Below are 17,285 nucleotides of genomic sequence, written 5' to 3' on the forward strand. Positions count from 1 at the left end.
GAAGATATTCAAAACTCCTGCAACTCCACCACAACAAAAACCATTATTAAAAAAGGAGGGAAAACAACAGAAAGGGAAAGTACAAGTTAAGATAGTAGAAAAGAACCTAATATTTTACTAATTACAATAAACAGATACAACTTTGGGGGTTAAAAGTCAATACAGGGATTGGGATGTGGCTCAGTGGTAGAGAGTGCTTGCCTTGCATGCTCAAGACCCCGAGTTCGATCCCCAGCACCACCACAACCAAAAAAAGTCAATACAGGGCCTGGATGTTGCTCTCTGGTAAAGTGTTTGTCTATCAAAAATATTACTAAAATAAATGGGCCACTACATAATTATCATTTCCATTTCCCAGATAGAAACTACTAAACTCTTCTATACTTAATAAAACAGTTTCAAACTATATAGAGTAAAAAATAATGGAAATACAAAAAAATTGACAAATTTACTTCATTCATTAATTGGTAGAACAGCTGACCAAAATAGCAATAGGGGTATCTAAACAACACCATAAGCTGAAATCAAACCAATTATATAGAAAATGTAGTCCTTGCAATTGAAGAATATATTTTTACAAAAATTGAAAAAAAAAACCTGGGCATATACTAGATCATAAGTTGTGTCATAATATATTTAAAATAATCAGTTTAATGCAGACCAAGTTCTCTGAATATAATGCAATCAGTTCTACATCAGCTTTTAAGTGATAATTTTTTTTAAGAGACAGTGAGAGAAGCAAAAAGAGAGAGAGAGAATATTTTATTTTTAATTTTCGGCGGACACATCTTTGTTTGTATGTGGTGCTGAGGATTGAACCCGGGCCGCATGCATGCCAGGCGATCTCGGTACCGCTTGAGCCACATCCCCAGCCCTAAGTGATAATTTTTAAATCATATATTTGAAATTCCAAATATCAAAACATGTAGACCTCAATGATAAATGATGAAAATAACATCAAGACTTGTGGAATTCAGGGCTAGGTGTACCTCAGTGGCACAATGCCCCAGTTTCCATCCCAGCACCACAAAAATAAAAATAAAAAACAAATGAAGCATAACTTGGAAGATGTTACTAAGTATTTTTTAAAATTTTTTTTTTGTACTGGGGTTTGAACTCAGGGTGCTTAACCACTGAACCACATCCCTAGTCCTTTTTTATATTTTATTTAGAGACAGGGTCTTGCTAAGTTGCTTAGGTTGTTGCCAAATTGCTGAAGCTGGTTTTGAACTCAAGATCCTCCTGCCTCAGCCTCTCAAGCTGCTGGGATTCAAGGCATGCACCTCCCACTTGATTCTAATGTATGAAATATGATATGCCAAGAGCTTTGTAATGTTGTGAACAACCAATAATAAAAAATAAATAAATAAATAAATAAAAATTAAAAAAAAAAAAGGCATGCACCTCTGCACCTGAATCAGAGGTGCAACCTGAATCATTATTTAGAGGGATAGGTATGTCATTGACCATAGTAGCAAGAAAACCAGAAAATTAAAGAGTGTATCAATTAAGAAGTGAGAAACACTGAAAGTAAAACAGATTCCAAAACTAAAGGGAAGGAAATAATTCAGTCATCAATGAAACTAATATTTAGAATGCTCTTTAACTGGGAGCATTTCTTATGCGCTGGACAACAAGCCAGGCGCTGCGGACACAGAGATTACAATTTAATGGGAAAGGCTGATAAAATTGCTGTGCATTCTCTCAAGACACTTGAGACCCCATCCCCGCCAGAGCCCAATCTCGTCATTCCAGACTCAGAGGTGAACTAACAAAGAGAATGAGGGCAGAAGTTGATGGTGATGGTTTCACTTATTGTTTTCCATATTCCTAGGACCGGAGGCAGGTGCTGACACTCAGTAGGTTCCCCCACGAATACTTGAATAAATGAATAAATGAATTGTGCGGAACACAATAAAAGAAGGCCTTGGTTGCCAATACGTGGTAAAGTACTTGTTGGTTGCCTTGGAGATAGAGGAAAATGTACAGTATCTAGCCAAATTCCTTTCATTTTCCCAAACCTTTGAGAGGCCCTGCTCTCCTGCTTCAGGACACCTGGCCCAATAAGCCCCACTTCTATTCTGCTCCTATTAAAAAAAAAAATCTCACTGGATCTCTGGGTGGCCCAGGAGTCAGATAAAAGCACTATCACCTTCCAAGTGCCCATCCCATACTACGCTGAGCTTGGCCATATGTCCCATGAACAAGGATCAAAGAGGCCCACACCCCACAGGAGAAAAATAACAAGACTTCGGTCTTCAGAGGTCCTCCCTACCCAGTCGTTAACTTTGGATGGACGATCTGGCCAGGATTAGTCATTTCCCATCTGGCCGAGAAGTGGATCGTATGCATCTGTGTGCTGGGGGAAAGAGGGAGGGTAGTACAGAGGTCATAAGCTCACATCAAGGCCACATATTTAGGTCAATGACAGAGCAGATGGCCAATCGTAGGCCATTACCATTCTCTGCTCACTACTGTTCAATTTTTGTGTGACTTCTCCTTTCATTTGTGAAAGTCGCTCTTGGAAACAGGCTCTCTCTTATATATAATTTGAAGAGGGCCTTGAGTTCGGTAATTGTATGAGAAATGTGTCTAAATTCGATTCCCTTTCTCTATTTCTCCCATGGCTATTGTCTTAACTTGGGGTCAATTGTTGATGGCCCCGACATTTTCCATACTCCTCCCAAGGCCTTTCCTGCTCCATTTCTCCTCCCCATTGCTACAAAAACCACCCTTGGAATCATGTCACCCCTATTTTCACTCCTTCAACACCCCCATGGTGCCTTCTGAGTAAAAGTTCTGCTTAAGATAGAATTCAAGGTCCTCCACAGTCTGAACCCAAATTGACTCTTTGGTCTTGCTCCCACCCTGTAATTCAGTGGCACCACATGTGTCTCCAGGTCTTTGCTTGTGCCACTTCATCTCTCTGAGAGGGTCTCTGTCTGTAGACATGGTCAAACCTTAGCTATCCTTCAAGTCTGCCATTTTCTCCATGAAGCTTTTTCTGATCCCACCACTTCTCCCCGCCATTCCCACCTCCCAGGCACCGTACCGTTCTGTACATTCCCTGGAAAGAGCACTTTCAGTGCCTCTGTACAAATGCTCATGCGGCTGCCTCCCCAACCAAGATGTGAGGTTGAGAACTGTGCCCGATCTTTGACCCTGGAGCCCAGCACAGAGACCCGCAGGAGTTTTAGAACTGTTGATGGTGTGGCTAAATTAAACAAACACCAAACCAATCAATACAGGGCTAAAATTTCTGGGGACGAACAGTAATGCACCTACACTGGTTTCCATTAAATTTCCTGAACAAAAAACAAGATACCAGGTCTGAAAATGGGACAGAACATTTGAAACTGGGAAATGTCCTCGAAAACATGGGTTATGCCGCCCCATACCTATGTCCCACAACCAGGCATCTGATCAACATTTCAAGACTAATGTTGTTGATAATCCCTTTCTCTGCCTGTCATATTTCAAATGAGATTTATCAGTTGTCAACCCAAGAAAATATATTGCCTTTTTTGGCTGATTAAGTCTCTGCCTGGGTCAGGAAGCCATAAACCTTTCAGTTTCTATTCATAGGCTGGGAGACTAAAACCCAGTTTGGCCTGGAGTTATTCTGCCTCCATTACTTTATTCCCAGTTCCCAATCAGGTATTTTGAGAAAACCCCATTTCTAGTATACACCTAGTCTTATTGCTGGTAATTACAGTTAATAAGGTACAATTCATTAGTCTCTTACCTTATACTAGGTCTTGGGTTAAAAACTTTAGATGCATTATCTCTTTTAATTTTCACAGGTACACTTTTGCAAAGGATATTATTATCATGGTATTATCATAGATAAGAAGAATAATATTTAAACACATGAAGTAACCTGCCTAAAGTCCTGATCACTAATAAGAAGCAAAGTCAAGCTTTAAACCTAGGTACTGAATGACTCAGAAGTCTCTACCCATATCAAGCAGCTTATATTTTCTCTGAGGGAATAAGACAATCCCATAAGAAACTATGGGAAAATAGTATTTATGGAAATGCCAAGATGGAGCTTTGTATTTTTATTTATTCGTTTATTTTTAAGATAGGGCTTTTAAAAAAAATTTTTTTAAGATAGGGCTTTTTAAATCACAAATTATGAAGGTTCCCTTAGACCAGATTTGATTTGCTTAATCTTGAGGTTAAGGAGGAAAGAGGTTGAGTTTTATAACAAAATAAATGTTTACAGAACCTTGGGGTTGTATACAACCAGTAATTGAAGGAGTAGGGTGGGCAGACGAGAGAACTAACTAACTCGTGGACAAATGCCTCCAGAGCTAATAATTTGTGCTTGTCAAAAGTCACAGAGCACTTTCCCACTCATCATGTCAAGTCATCTTCACGACAACCTTGTGAAATATAAATTATCTCTATTTTTGCAAGTGGAGATGAAGCATTGATTTAGTAGCTCTCCTCCCCAAATCACCAACCAGTCCGTATGCAAATCTTTGCCTCCCGGGCTTTGTGTTTTCTGCTGCACCTCAGTGCCACTCAGGACTTACACATTCTGGCTTCTTGACAGCTTTCTTACCTGGTCCTCTCTGCTCAGTGGATCCTGATGGAGTCCTTCCCATCTGTCCAACTGGTAGTCTTCACCAACTGCCATGGAACATTCTGTCATCCACATTCCATCCGTCCAACCCTCCTCCCTCTAGAGAATCAGGGATCCGTGTGGTTGAAGGACAGACAGAGAACTGGACATACTTGTGAAGTCTCAAGCTTCTAAAAATCATGGTTATCCTTTTTCTCCTGTAGTAATGTTTGTACCAAGGGAAAAGCGGGTCACTGGATGACTTTCCAAGTCAATTGGACATTAAGTAAAATTTGAAATGGAAGAAATATTGAAATTTCTGGAACTCTGATTTTGAGGATCTTGTCTTTTTCCCTTTCCCCAGGATCCTCTATGAGCAGAGTCTCCCTTGCAGTCAATAAATATTTCTTGCGCACATATTGGATGCCAGGGACTATTCTAAGTTTGGAGAATATATTGCTGAAGCTACAGGAAAAAAAAATTGCTTGCTCTCATGCAACTTGCTCTCATGAAATTCTAGTGGGAAATTCAGGTTAAATAACATGCCAAGTGGTGATGGGCTCACTGATGAAAAATAAAGTCAAGGTGTTAGAAAATGACCGATGGGGTCTGTTTTCAAATGGTTGATCGGGGAAGCCAGCTTTAATGAGGTACCTAAAAGCAATAAGAGAGCCAGCAAAGCGAATTGGCCAAGGGCTTCCCGGGGAACAGAGAACACGGTGCAAAGGCCCTGAGGTTAGCTCCTACTTAGGCTATTCCAGGAATTGTAAGGGGGTCAGTGTGGTCAAAACAGATGAACAAAAGGGAGGGGAAGAGATGATGTCAGTGTGAGTGAGGGACCAGATTTTGTAGCGCCTTGTAGGGCCATAGAGGATTGTTGTTGGTCAGGCATTCAAACTCACTCAAACAAACAAACCAAGCAATTATTTTAGGCCAGAATTGTTGGGTGCTGACGATGCAGGGGTGAATTAGACAAAGTCTTCATTGTCAAGAAATTCAGAGGCTAATGAAAAACAAAGACAAACAGGCAACTATATCACAGTATAATGAATACTGTGATCAGGTTAAGCACAGAATATCATAGTACAATAATGAGGGCCCCTAATGTAGGCAGGGAATGTCAAAGAACGTTGATGTCTAAACCTGGGCTATTCAGTGAGGTGGCCACCAGCCCAGTGGGGTTATTTAGGATGTGAAATGTGACTAATCTGAATGAGGAAGTGAATTTTTTACCATTACTTAATTTAACTATGAAACAAGCAATGTGGAATGTTTTTTCATTAAACACAAGTCCACAGTTTGGGTAGGGCTACATCCACTTTTGCCATTGTTTTATGGAGATTTTATTTCTGTTTTGTACTGTTCATAAACTTTTTACTTTGCAAAATGTTTAATTCACAATTAAAAAGTACAATTAAATATGTGCCTCTCATAGTATTTCTATTAGACAAAACTAATCTAAATGGAGAATGTAAGCGACAGGCCAGGAGAGTAGAAACCTACCCATGCCAAAGTCCAGAGAGAGCCCAACACCACTGCACCTTTGAGGAAGGAGAGGTGCTCAGGAGGCTGCATCCTGAAGTGCCCGCCAGGAGGGAGAAAAGGAAGGTCAAAGAGCCACCAGGTCTGAGGCCTTTTATATACAACAGAACCTGAATTTTATCTTGAGTATAATGGAGAGCTACCAAGTGTGTCGGTCAGCCTTTTGCCACTGAACCAAAATACCTGACAAAAAATTTAGAGGAGGAAAAATTTATTTTAGGCTCAGTGGTTTCAGAGGTCTCAACCCACGGTTGGCTGACTCCATTGCTCCAGGCCTGAGCTGACACAGAACCTCATTGGCAGAAGGGCGTGGTAAAGGAAAGCTGTTCGGCTCATGGAGCAGAGAAAGGGAGTAAAGAGCCAGGTAACAAGATGTAATCCCCAAGGGTTCACTCCAGTGAGCACTTCCTTCAGCCATGCCTGCCAGCTTGGAGTTACTGCCCAGTAGAGTCGTCCTTTTAAAATACCTATCCAGTAAGTGGATTAATCCACTGATCAGGTTACAGCTCCCGTAATCTAATCATTCACTTTCTGAACATTCCTGCGTTGTCTATCATGGATCCAAACCATCCTACAAGGGATTCAAGCACAGGAGTTACCCAATCCACTGCTTATGCTGAAGAGGTCACTCTGGCTATCACACGGAGCATGTATTGAAGGTGGTCAAGAATGGAAGGAAGAAGACCACTTACCGAGTGCTGGGTGCAAAAATGAGTCAAAGAGTCCAAAAGAGTGACCAAGGAGAAGAGAGAAGTGGGACATTAAGAGATATTAAGGTGAGATCAGGATGGCTGCAACTTGCCTTTGAGCAGGTTTGAAAAACAATTTCAAACAGACTTACAGGTCCGTCCCTCATGTTGAGGGCTATAAGAAACAAATGACCCTCCAAGTTGAGAGTTCAGGCAAATGACTGGGCTCCTAAAGAAACATGATAAAAAGGCTGACCCAAGTGGCTGCTCTTCCCACCTCCCTAAGGATTGTGAGTAATAATCGGTGAGAAGAATCCTTTCCTGGAATCGTTCTTGTGCACCTTGTTTTGTCTTTAATGAATGTGACTTTTGGAAATCAGTGTATTCCATGCTGCCAAGCACACAGCTCCAGCATTTTCATTTCCTTTTATCAAAGGATGCCTGAGAGGCAAGATTGTATCTCTCAAAAATGGTCTTAGGGAAGATGAAATGAATGGGAAGTGCTCCCCCCCACACACACCCCCAATGGCAAACAAGAAATAGGAAACATAGCAGACAACCACACCTCTTCCCAGCAACCCAGAGTCATAACTCCAAATTTTGTAGAGCCTAAAATTTACATCACCATTGGTTGATTTGGGGGTTTGAGTTTTTGCTTTATTGGGGTGTGTGTTGGGGTGGGTCTCTCTTTGGGAAAGAATACTAAAGTATGAATTTGAAGTCACTAGGCATCCAATCTCATTCAAAGGAATGTCCTCTAAATGAAGGTCCTTGAAAATTAAGCTTCATTAGCTTCATGATAAATCTTGCCTCCATAGCAATAACTGTAGGAAGTTGTTTCCATCCATCAAACGTGTGTCAAATATCTAATGGGTCTGGGCACTGATCAGGGCTGGGAATATAAATGCGAATGAGACCAGACATAGGCTCTGCCCTCCAGAAGTCTACCACATGGGAGAGGAGGTGATAAGATCATCACGGAAGCACATTATGAATGCAAGCGTTAAGTCCTCTGTCCACGGGGTTATGGGTGCAGGGAGAAAGGGTACTCATTTACCTGAGTAATATTTTCTGCCCCATGAAGCTGGAAAACCTTATCAGCTAAAAAAGTAGAAGTGACTTGAATGGCAAACCCAGTTCTTGCTAAGTCATGCCGCTAACAAGATGCACTGCTTACTAATAGCCTGAGATTCTCTCCAGAGTAAAATAATAACCCCATCATGGGCTGAACTATGTCCCTTCCAATTCATATATTGAATTCTCAACCCCCGATGTGACTGTAGTTAGAGAAAGAATCTTTAAAGAGTTAGGCTTAGATGAGGTCATAAAGGTGGGGCCCTGACCCAATAGAACTGGTGCCTATTGGAAGAAGAAGAAGAAATACTAGACAAATCCCCGTCTCTCTGTTTCTTTCTTCCTCCCCTCTTTCCTTTCCTTCCCCTCTCTTTCTCCATCCATCTGCAGGGCACAGAGACAAATATGATGTGAGGGACAAATCCATAGACAGACGGAAGCTATCTGTGGTCAGGAGGAGTCTTTACCGGAAATCAAATTTTCTGGCACCTTGATGTTGAACATCCCGCCTCCAGAACCGTAAGAAAACAAATTTGTGTTGTTTCACCAATCTGGTACTTTAGGTTAAAGTATCCTGTCCTGACTAATAAAGACCTCTAAACAAATATGGTTACTTCTCACTATAGCTGGCCCCAAGGCAGAATATCCAAGAGCCATGAGGTATTACCATGCCTCTCCTTCAATATTTCCAGGGGAAATGCAAGAAATGTGGTTCGTGTCCTCTCATCTCTGGGGCCCTACTTCTTCTTCTTCCTTAGCCCCTCAAAGACCACTATTAAGAGTCCTCCCCCAGAGTCCTATTCACAGATAGCCAGTGACTGTCTCTTTATGGAGGAAGCTTCATGATGCTGGAAAAATATTGGAAATATTTAGAAATAGCTTGGGTACAAGACCCCAGGCAAATAAAGACCTGTCTCTGAATGGCAAAAGGAAGGGAATGGACCCCCTTATTCCCAACCTCCCTTCTCATTGAGTGATTCTGGGATTCTAAGCTATATATTAGCTACTCTGCAGTTTTCTTTCTAAAGTTTCAATTACCTGAGGTCAACTGGAACCTGAAAGTATTAAATGGAAAAATTCCAGAAATAAACAATTTATATGCTCTAAACAATTTTTATCATAATATATTGATATAGTTGTTCTGTTTTTTTTTTTGTATTAGTTATTGTTGTTAATCTTAATGTGCAGACAGATTTCCATCATGGTGACAAAATACCTGAGATGATCAACTCGTCCAACGGAAAGATTTATTTTGTCTCACATATCAGAGGTTTTAGTTAATGGACACTCGTCCTCTGTGGCAAAGCAGAATGTGATGGTAAAGCAAAGTTGCTCACATCATGATGGCCAAGAAGCAAAGAGAATGGGAGGGACCAGGGTCCCAATATCCCTTCGAGGACATGCACCCAATAATCTCACTTTGTTCCACTAGTTCCACCTCCTAAAGTTTCTGCTATCTCCTAATAGTGCCATGGATTTGCAACCAAGACTTTAAACAGGAGAATGTGAGGAACATTAGAGATATAAACTAAACATTCCTCCAATGGCCTCCGAAGTCTGTGTCCTCACAATGCAAAATGCATTTAGTCCAAGAGTCCAAGAGTCCCCACAATGTCAACAGTTCCACCTCCTGTTCCAAAGTCCAAGTCCAAAGTATCCTCTGAGATCCAAGGCAAACTCTTAGCTGTAAGTCCCTGTAAAAATGCAAAAACAAATTACATACCTCCAAGATACCATGGCATAGGGTCAACATTACCATTCATAAAAGAAGGAATAGAAAGATAGTAAGGGGGAAACAGGCTAAGGCAAAACTCAAACCCTGCAGGGCGAACATTAAATTCTAAAGCTGTATGTTCAGTATCTGGAGCGTGTGGTTATGGGATGTGGGTCCCCACGGGCGTGTGTAGCCCTGCCTCTGTAGTCTAGTCTTGCTGGCTGCAGCCCACAGGGTCATTCTCTGGATCTGCAGCTTCCCTTGGCGGGTTCACCACATTCCTGGCATCTCTAAATTCTTGGGGTCTCCATTGCAGCTTGGGCCTCACTCACAACTTCACATGTCACCCTCTCTGGGGCTGCTTTCAGGGATTCCAACCCTGCCACACGCTGCCTGGACTGCCAGACTTTCCTTTGAAACTCTTGGTGGAAACCTCCAGGACCCTGCAATTCCTGCATTGTTTCTGCCTGCAAAACCAGCTTCATATAGATGACACCAAGGTTTTCCACCGTCTCAAGCAGAATCCAGGTGCACTTGATCCATGCAGTGGCATCTGAGTGCCTGGACTTCTAAGTGCAGGGAAATGAGTCCCAGGAAGCAATTCCTTAGGTAGCTCTGGGTGAGCAGGTTACCCTGGGGCTCTTTTCTCACATGAACGCTTCTGCGTAATTGATGGGTAGGGTCTTGCTGACTCCTGAGATGTCCCTTAAGGCACTAATCTCGAGTAATCATACTCCTTTAAATGCACTCTTTTTCTGGACAAACTACATATTTTCCGTATCCTCATTTCTCTATTTTGCTTCCGGGCTGTCACGAGGTGAACAGTTTCTTTCATCACATGCTTCTGTCATGTGTACTGCTTACCACAGGCCCAAAGGGAGCAGATCCAAGTGGCCTTGGACTAAAACTTCTGAACCCATGAGCCAAAATAAATCCTTCCTCCTTTTAAGTTGATTTTCTCAGATATTTTGTCATAGCAACAGAAAGCTAACATATTATACCTAATTAATAAAATAAACACTAAACATAGGATACATAGATCTTAGTATGATCAGTGGATTCAGGCATCCACTGGGGGTCTTGGAAAATATCCCATTGGATTAGGGGGAATGTCTGTATTATCTTTCTAGAGCACCTCTCAGACCTGAATGTCTCTAAGTCCCACACGAAGGAATCATTCTCTAAGACAAGGAGGTACTTCTGGCCAGGAGGCCTCCCCAGACATCTTCTGATAGACCCAACCTGATCTTTTCTTAAAATTGGGAGCCATCTTGCCACAAAGCCATGAAAAGATAATTTCGGCTTTACTATAAATTACTGCAAATTCTGAACCTGCTTGGAACGCCTGCCCGTGCCTTGAACTCACCCATGCCTGGCTCTCTGACCAGATAGCAGCCCTCTCTGAAACTTTAGTGACACCTCATAAATCTTGGCCTTCCCTGGCCAGACAACGACCCTCTCTGAGGCTCTAATGGTCCTCATAAATTCTGATGTTGGGGCCAGCAAAAAATGTAAACTACCATTAGTGTGATGCTTGTCAGAGTTCTGTTATCTGTGACCCCACTTTGTGTAACTTTCTGGGCTATAAAGCTGGGCTGCAGGAAAGCTGGGGTTGCTGTCTTGTTCCTGCCATTTTGGGAGGGAGAGGCAGCCCGGCGGGTCGAAATAATAAGCTTGCTTTAATTTGATTTTAATTGGAGTCAGTGGTCTTTTCTTGCGTCCTGGTCTAACACTTCAAATTACCTTTGAGTGCACAGGCAGCTGGATCACCTGCTCAAAGTCTTAGAAACTCTTGTTCTTTGGCATTTTTTACCCAAATGTCTTTCTGGGATGTGGAAATTCAAAGGTTTCACTGAAAGGTATTGATTAACAAGAAATATTAAGAAGTCTTTTCCCACATACAGGAGGTTCTGTGGCATTCCTTCTACCTGGAATGGGAAAAATCAAAGAGCACATCATTGGGGAGAAAACTGCTCAGTGCTATGTCCTGAATGTACAGAAGGAAGAGATTTTTTAACATCCCAGGTGGTGATGCAAACCTGTGATAACCTACCTTGCATTTTGGTATAGGATCTCAAATGTTCTCTAAGCAAATACCAAGAACCTTGCTGAGCAGTATGGCAGACCCTCCTGAGAGCAGGTTTCAAAACCAAGCCTTTGGCCGTGTGAGCGGCAGGGAGATGTCTCTTACCTTTTTTCCTCTTCTAACCCTACTGTCTGCATGCCTGAGAATCCTAGCATAAAACTACCTTGAAATTGAAAGGGATTCTGAGGTCAAACCAAGGATTAAAGTGTTTTACCTTATTTCTTGGGAACCTATCAACACAGCTTTGAATTATGCATTTCTTTTCATGCGCATCTGAAGGCCCAACTGATTGCAAACTCTGAGTAAATGTCTATTTCTTTTGTGCCTTCTCCTTGATACGTAGTATTTTCATTTCTGCAGGATATTTTCTGACACCAAATGTGTGGGGATTTTCCACATCAGTTCTCCAATTCTCCAGCACCAAATGGGTGTTCAACATTTTCAATTCAATTCTGACACTAATAGCTCAGGGGGTCCTTTCTACAAGATTTCCCCTGCTTCAGATGCCCGGGCTATCTTTACTTCTGCCTCTCCCACAACAAATTCAAGGGTTCCTGTGACGACTCCTTAGGTGCAGTCACTAGCTATCCAATGGCTATCAAAATTCAGGAAAGCACTTTGCTTACATTTACTGGTTTACTTAAAACAAAACAAAAAGAAAAAAAAAAGATACAACTCAAGAATAGCCAAATGGAAGAGATATAGAGGGCAGAGCACAAAGAGCATCCGTGCTGTATCAGGATACTGCCATCTCAGTACATCAGTGTGTTTGCCAACCTAGAAGCTCCATGGGTCCCAGGGTTAAGAGTTTTACACTCCATTTCTGCTCTCCTCCTCCCTGAAGGTTAGGAAGTAGGACAAAAATTTGGTCCTTCTGGAGACCAACCCCTATTCTGAAACTATCATCTAGGGACTTCAACCTGAGTTGCCTTATTAGCAGAAACTCTGGGGTAGGTGAAGAGGCTCCTTATGAAAAGCAAAAGACACTCCTGTCACACGGGAAATCCCAAGAGTTTTAGAAACTTTGTGCCAGAAACAAGGGACTAAGATTGTTAATGGAGTCAGAGGCTCACTCTGGAGGTCCCAATGAAGAAGGTCCACCCCCTTATCCAAAGAAATTAAACAAAAAAAGTAATGGTGAAAGGCAGGAACGGAACTTTAATCAGTAGAGCTCTCCCGGGAAGCAAAGAGGACAAGCTTCTCAGCCCTGTCTTTGGGGGACTGACATGAGATCCCAGATTATATAGAGGGGGGTTGGGGGCAGCACGGGCAGAAATATACACAGGCAAGCAGTCTTGGTCTGTGGTCCTATGAATCATTATTTTGTGCATAAGAATGTTGCTACTGCCAGAGGGGTAGTTTTGACTTATCATAGGATGTTGATCAATTAGATCGGTTGTTTCTGGAGTCCAGGGTGATTGTAGGAGAAAATGACTCAGAGGAAAGGAGTTGGATTCAAAATGGAGGCAGAGATGGCAAGATTTTATCTTGCTTTTAGGTACCCATTGGGTACTTGTAAGCCCAAGAGAAGATATTGTGCTTTTAGCAAAAGCAGCTTCTAAGTCCTTGTTACAAGAGCAAATGAATATATATATGTGTGGGCATGCATGTATGGGTCTGTGTATGTTTAAGAGATGGAATCTTGCTATGTTTCCCAGGCTAGCCCCAGCTCCTAGACTCAAGTAATACTCCTGCTTCTGCCTTCTGAGCAGTTGGGACTATAGGCATGTACCACTGCACCAGGCAAATATATTTTTTATTAGACCTAAATTGCACACAATTTAACATGTTCCAGTTAATTCTTTGACTAACTTGGAACACAAGAAGCATGATGAGAGACTAAAAATGGCTAAGAAACTCCCTCTCTGAAATCAGAAAGATTGTGAAATAACTTTGATTTTATGAGATCCTTGATTTCTACCAGGAGAATTTGTGGTTTAATTCCACACATAATCTTGAATATTATGAGAGGATAGATAAAATGATATACATTATGCCTATTTTTGTTGTTGTTGTTGTTGTTGTTAAAAAGCAAAATATCAGGCAGGTGTCATGGCACATGCATGTAATCCCAGGGACTCAGGAGGCTGAGGTAGGAGGATCACAAGTTCAAGGCCAGCCTCAGCAATTTAGGAAGTGCCCTAAGTAACTTAGGGAGACCCTGACTCAAAATAAAAAATGAAAAAGGGCTGGGGATGTGGCCCAGTGGTTAAGTGGTCCCCCTACCCTACCCCTGGGTTCAATCCCCAGTACCATATACACAAACACACACACACACACAAGAGCTAAATTTCTTATTTGGCATTTTCTATAGAACTAGCTAATTAAGAGGCTCCCTGACTGGCCCTTGCTCCCTGACCTTCTTCATTGCAGCTTTGCAAGTCAAAAGAGTGGCACGAGCAGAGGCTGCAGTCCACTGCCCTTGGTGCCCCTGCAGCTGAGAAACCTGCCATTCCCATATGCGGGAGTCTGCTAGAAGCTGCATCTGAGGGTGCTACAAAGCACTGTGTGCAACAGAAAGAGGCCTTCACACACCAAAGTATGAGAGCAAGTCACTGGGCTGTGCCATGGTGCTCCACTATGCACTAGGACCTGGCTGCCTTTCAGGAGCGCCTTTCACCACGTTCCGGGGGCTCTTGTTAAAGGAGCACGTGGCTCTCTCTTCTCCCCAAGGTGGTGAACTCCGGGAGGATGGCCTTCCCACTATTGGGGTGTCTCCATTGTTGACAATCAAAACTGAGATTATCTAAGCTGGTTGGACATGGAACTCAGAAATCCCTGGATCCTCAGGCTAACACCCACCTAAAGTGGTCACCTGTTTCATGCCACAGTCTGGCTGGGCACAATTCAGGAGCCACTTGTCAAAAGAAACTAACTTTATTTTTAGAACTACAAAGGCCAAACAAAATAGCTCCTCAGGAAAAAACCCTCAGAGCCCAACTGCCACCACCAGCTTCCCACAAGCCTCTCACCCCCACCCCAGCCTCTCCACCTCCCACAATCCTCCTGCTCTTGAGGCCGATTGGCTGGGTCGTGTGGGCAGAGCCAAAGAAGTCCCCCAATGAGCAGCTCCGTGGTCTGAAAGGGCAGGGAAACAGCCCAATGAGCATCACCGCAGAGGAGCCAATCAGCTAGATGTTGCTGGGGCTGCTGTGAGCCAATCATCAGCCGGCAGCTGGAAGTTTCCTGGCAGCTAGAAGTTTGCTGGGGCCCCTTTGGCTGTGGCTCAACAGTTTCATGCTTATGCTGAGAAGAGACAATGCTGAGATGTTCCGTTTATCCCCTGATTCACTTCCTAGCTTTGGACGCAATCGTGAAGGCAAAGGAAAACCTGGACAATCCTCTAGTTTTCAGTTGCTTGTCCTCAACTTTTATCACCAATTTCAGCAGTTACTTAGGTAAGCGATATACGCCTCTTAGCTTTGTTAATTGGTAATACCTGGGATGTACGGTCACTCTGGTGACAATTGTGTAAGTGGTGTGTTTATCAGCTTTTAGTCACTGTGATCAAAATATCTGACATAAATAACTTTGATTTTGGCTCATGGTTTCAGAGGTTTCACGGTTGGCTCACCTGAGGCGAGGCAGAACATCACGGCGTGGTGGGAAGGCATGACGGAAGAAAACTGCTCAGGTCATGGCAGTCAGGAGACACAGAAAGGGAGAAAAGGAGAGGTTTGGGGACAAAAAAATACTATTCCGAGGCATGCCCCAGTGACCAACGCCCTTCAACCAGGCTCCACTGCCTCGCAGTAGTCCATTCAGCTATCAAGGGATTGGTCCACTGATGAGGTTAGAATCTCCACCATCCAACACCGGAAGGTCCACCTTTAAACACTGCTGCACTGCAGACCAAGCCTTCAGCACATGACACTCTGTGGGGTACACTTCGTATCCAAATCATAACATGTGATTGTTCAGGAATCTGGAGGTTGCTTTTGGCTGTCTCAAACCGATTAAAGTCACAGATCCTTCCGTTGGGCCTGTGCAGGTAACCGGTGAGTGACCTCCAAATACTCCACCCTCAGATATCACTAATGGCGCTATTGTCTGAACATGCATCCTAGCACAGCCATGAAGATTGACTCCACCGGCACAGATCACTGATTGCTTCAACTTTCCTTAACTTCAGACACCTTTCCCCACACCTCAGACTAACCTGCTTCTTTATATCCCCTAAATATCCCTAAACCCTATTCTCAGAGTTGCAGATTTGAGTCTGGGTACTCTTCCTCTCAGGTTTGGTCGCTTTGTGAATGAAAATCTCATTTGCAAAACTCATCACTCCAGGGGTTGACATATTAGGGGGTGTGCAAAATGTGCCTGTTGAGTAGCAATATCCTGAACTGAGAGAGGCCTGAGCAAGCCACAGAGAAAGATCTGGGTGAAGGTGAAGTTTTACCACCCCATCAATCCATTCTGCTACTGAAATTGGGCTCTGTTAATGCAAGATCTGCTCCTTCCTCATCTTCTATACTATTAAGACCCAAATCAGGAATAACTATCATAATTTGCCTGGGACAGATGAATTTCCTTGGACACAGAATTTTCATGATAAAACCAGGAGAGTTCCAGGCCAAGAAGGATGAGTTGATCACTGTGGGCAATGGCTTTGAAGTCATATTCAGAGCTTGCTTTTGGTTGGAAGGTAAGCAACTCTGCCATGGTGCTCTCTTGAATTTGGTTTTAAATGATAAAATGTGACTACATAAAAGTAAATCTATAGCAGTAGAGAGAAGAAACGGACTCCAAAATAAAAAATAAAGGTAAGTTTTATGAGAGCAAGAGTCATGATTTCTACATTCCTATCCCATACAGCAAGGCATGGTACACAGTAGGTATCAAATATTTTGTGAAATAAATTAGTCAACAAACAAATTCCAGCTCTGGCTCTATCATTACTCCCTGAATGGCATTAATTAAGTCACTGAACTTCTTTAAGCCTGTTTCTTCACCTGTATAGTGGTGATGATAATAATTAACCTCTAAATCATGTCTCCCCCACCAAATTCATACACTGAAGTCCGGGCCCACAGTATCTCAGTGGGTTCTCATGAGAACTCGAAATTGGACACTTAGGGACACCAGACATGTGCACCAGACCTGGTAGAGCCCAACCAGTAGGCCTACAGCAAGCCAGGGAGAAAGGACTCAGGAGAAACCAAACCTGCCAACACCTTGACCTTGGACTGCTTGCTTCCAGAACTATGAGAAAATTATGTTGCTTAAGCCTCTCCATCTGTGGTATTTTGTCATTATCATCCCAAGAAAACACTAACAAAATTGTGATTAAAAGGAATAACATACATAAAACACCTAGCCCATGAATGCTTGGTGAATATTTCCTGAGCTTATTATGATTATTAATAAAAATACCTGAGCAGGCCTCAAAAATATTCAATATGTACAAAAAGTATACAAAAGGGGTTAGAATTATTGACTATGTCTGAGGACCTTGGGGACAGAGAAAATTGGAGCTGTCCCATTATACTATTTACCACCTGGGGATCCTCCAAGAGACACGAAACAACATTCTAGCCCAAGGCACCTCAAACTTAAGGTGGGTATGAATCACCTGGGGATCTGGTTTAAATGCAAATTGAAATTGTG

This window comes from Ictidomys tridecemlineatus, chromosome 11 (assembly GCF_052094955.1).
Source record: "Ictidomys tridecemlineatus isolate mIctTri1 chromosome 11, mIctTri1.hap1, whole genome shotgun sequence".
Classification (NCBI taxonomy): Eukaryota; Metazoa; Chordata; class Mammalia; order Rodentia; family Sciuridae; genus Ictidomys; species Ictidomys tridecemlineatus.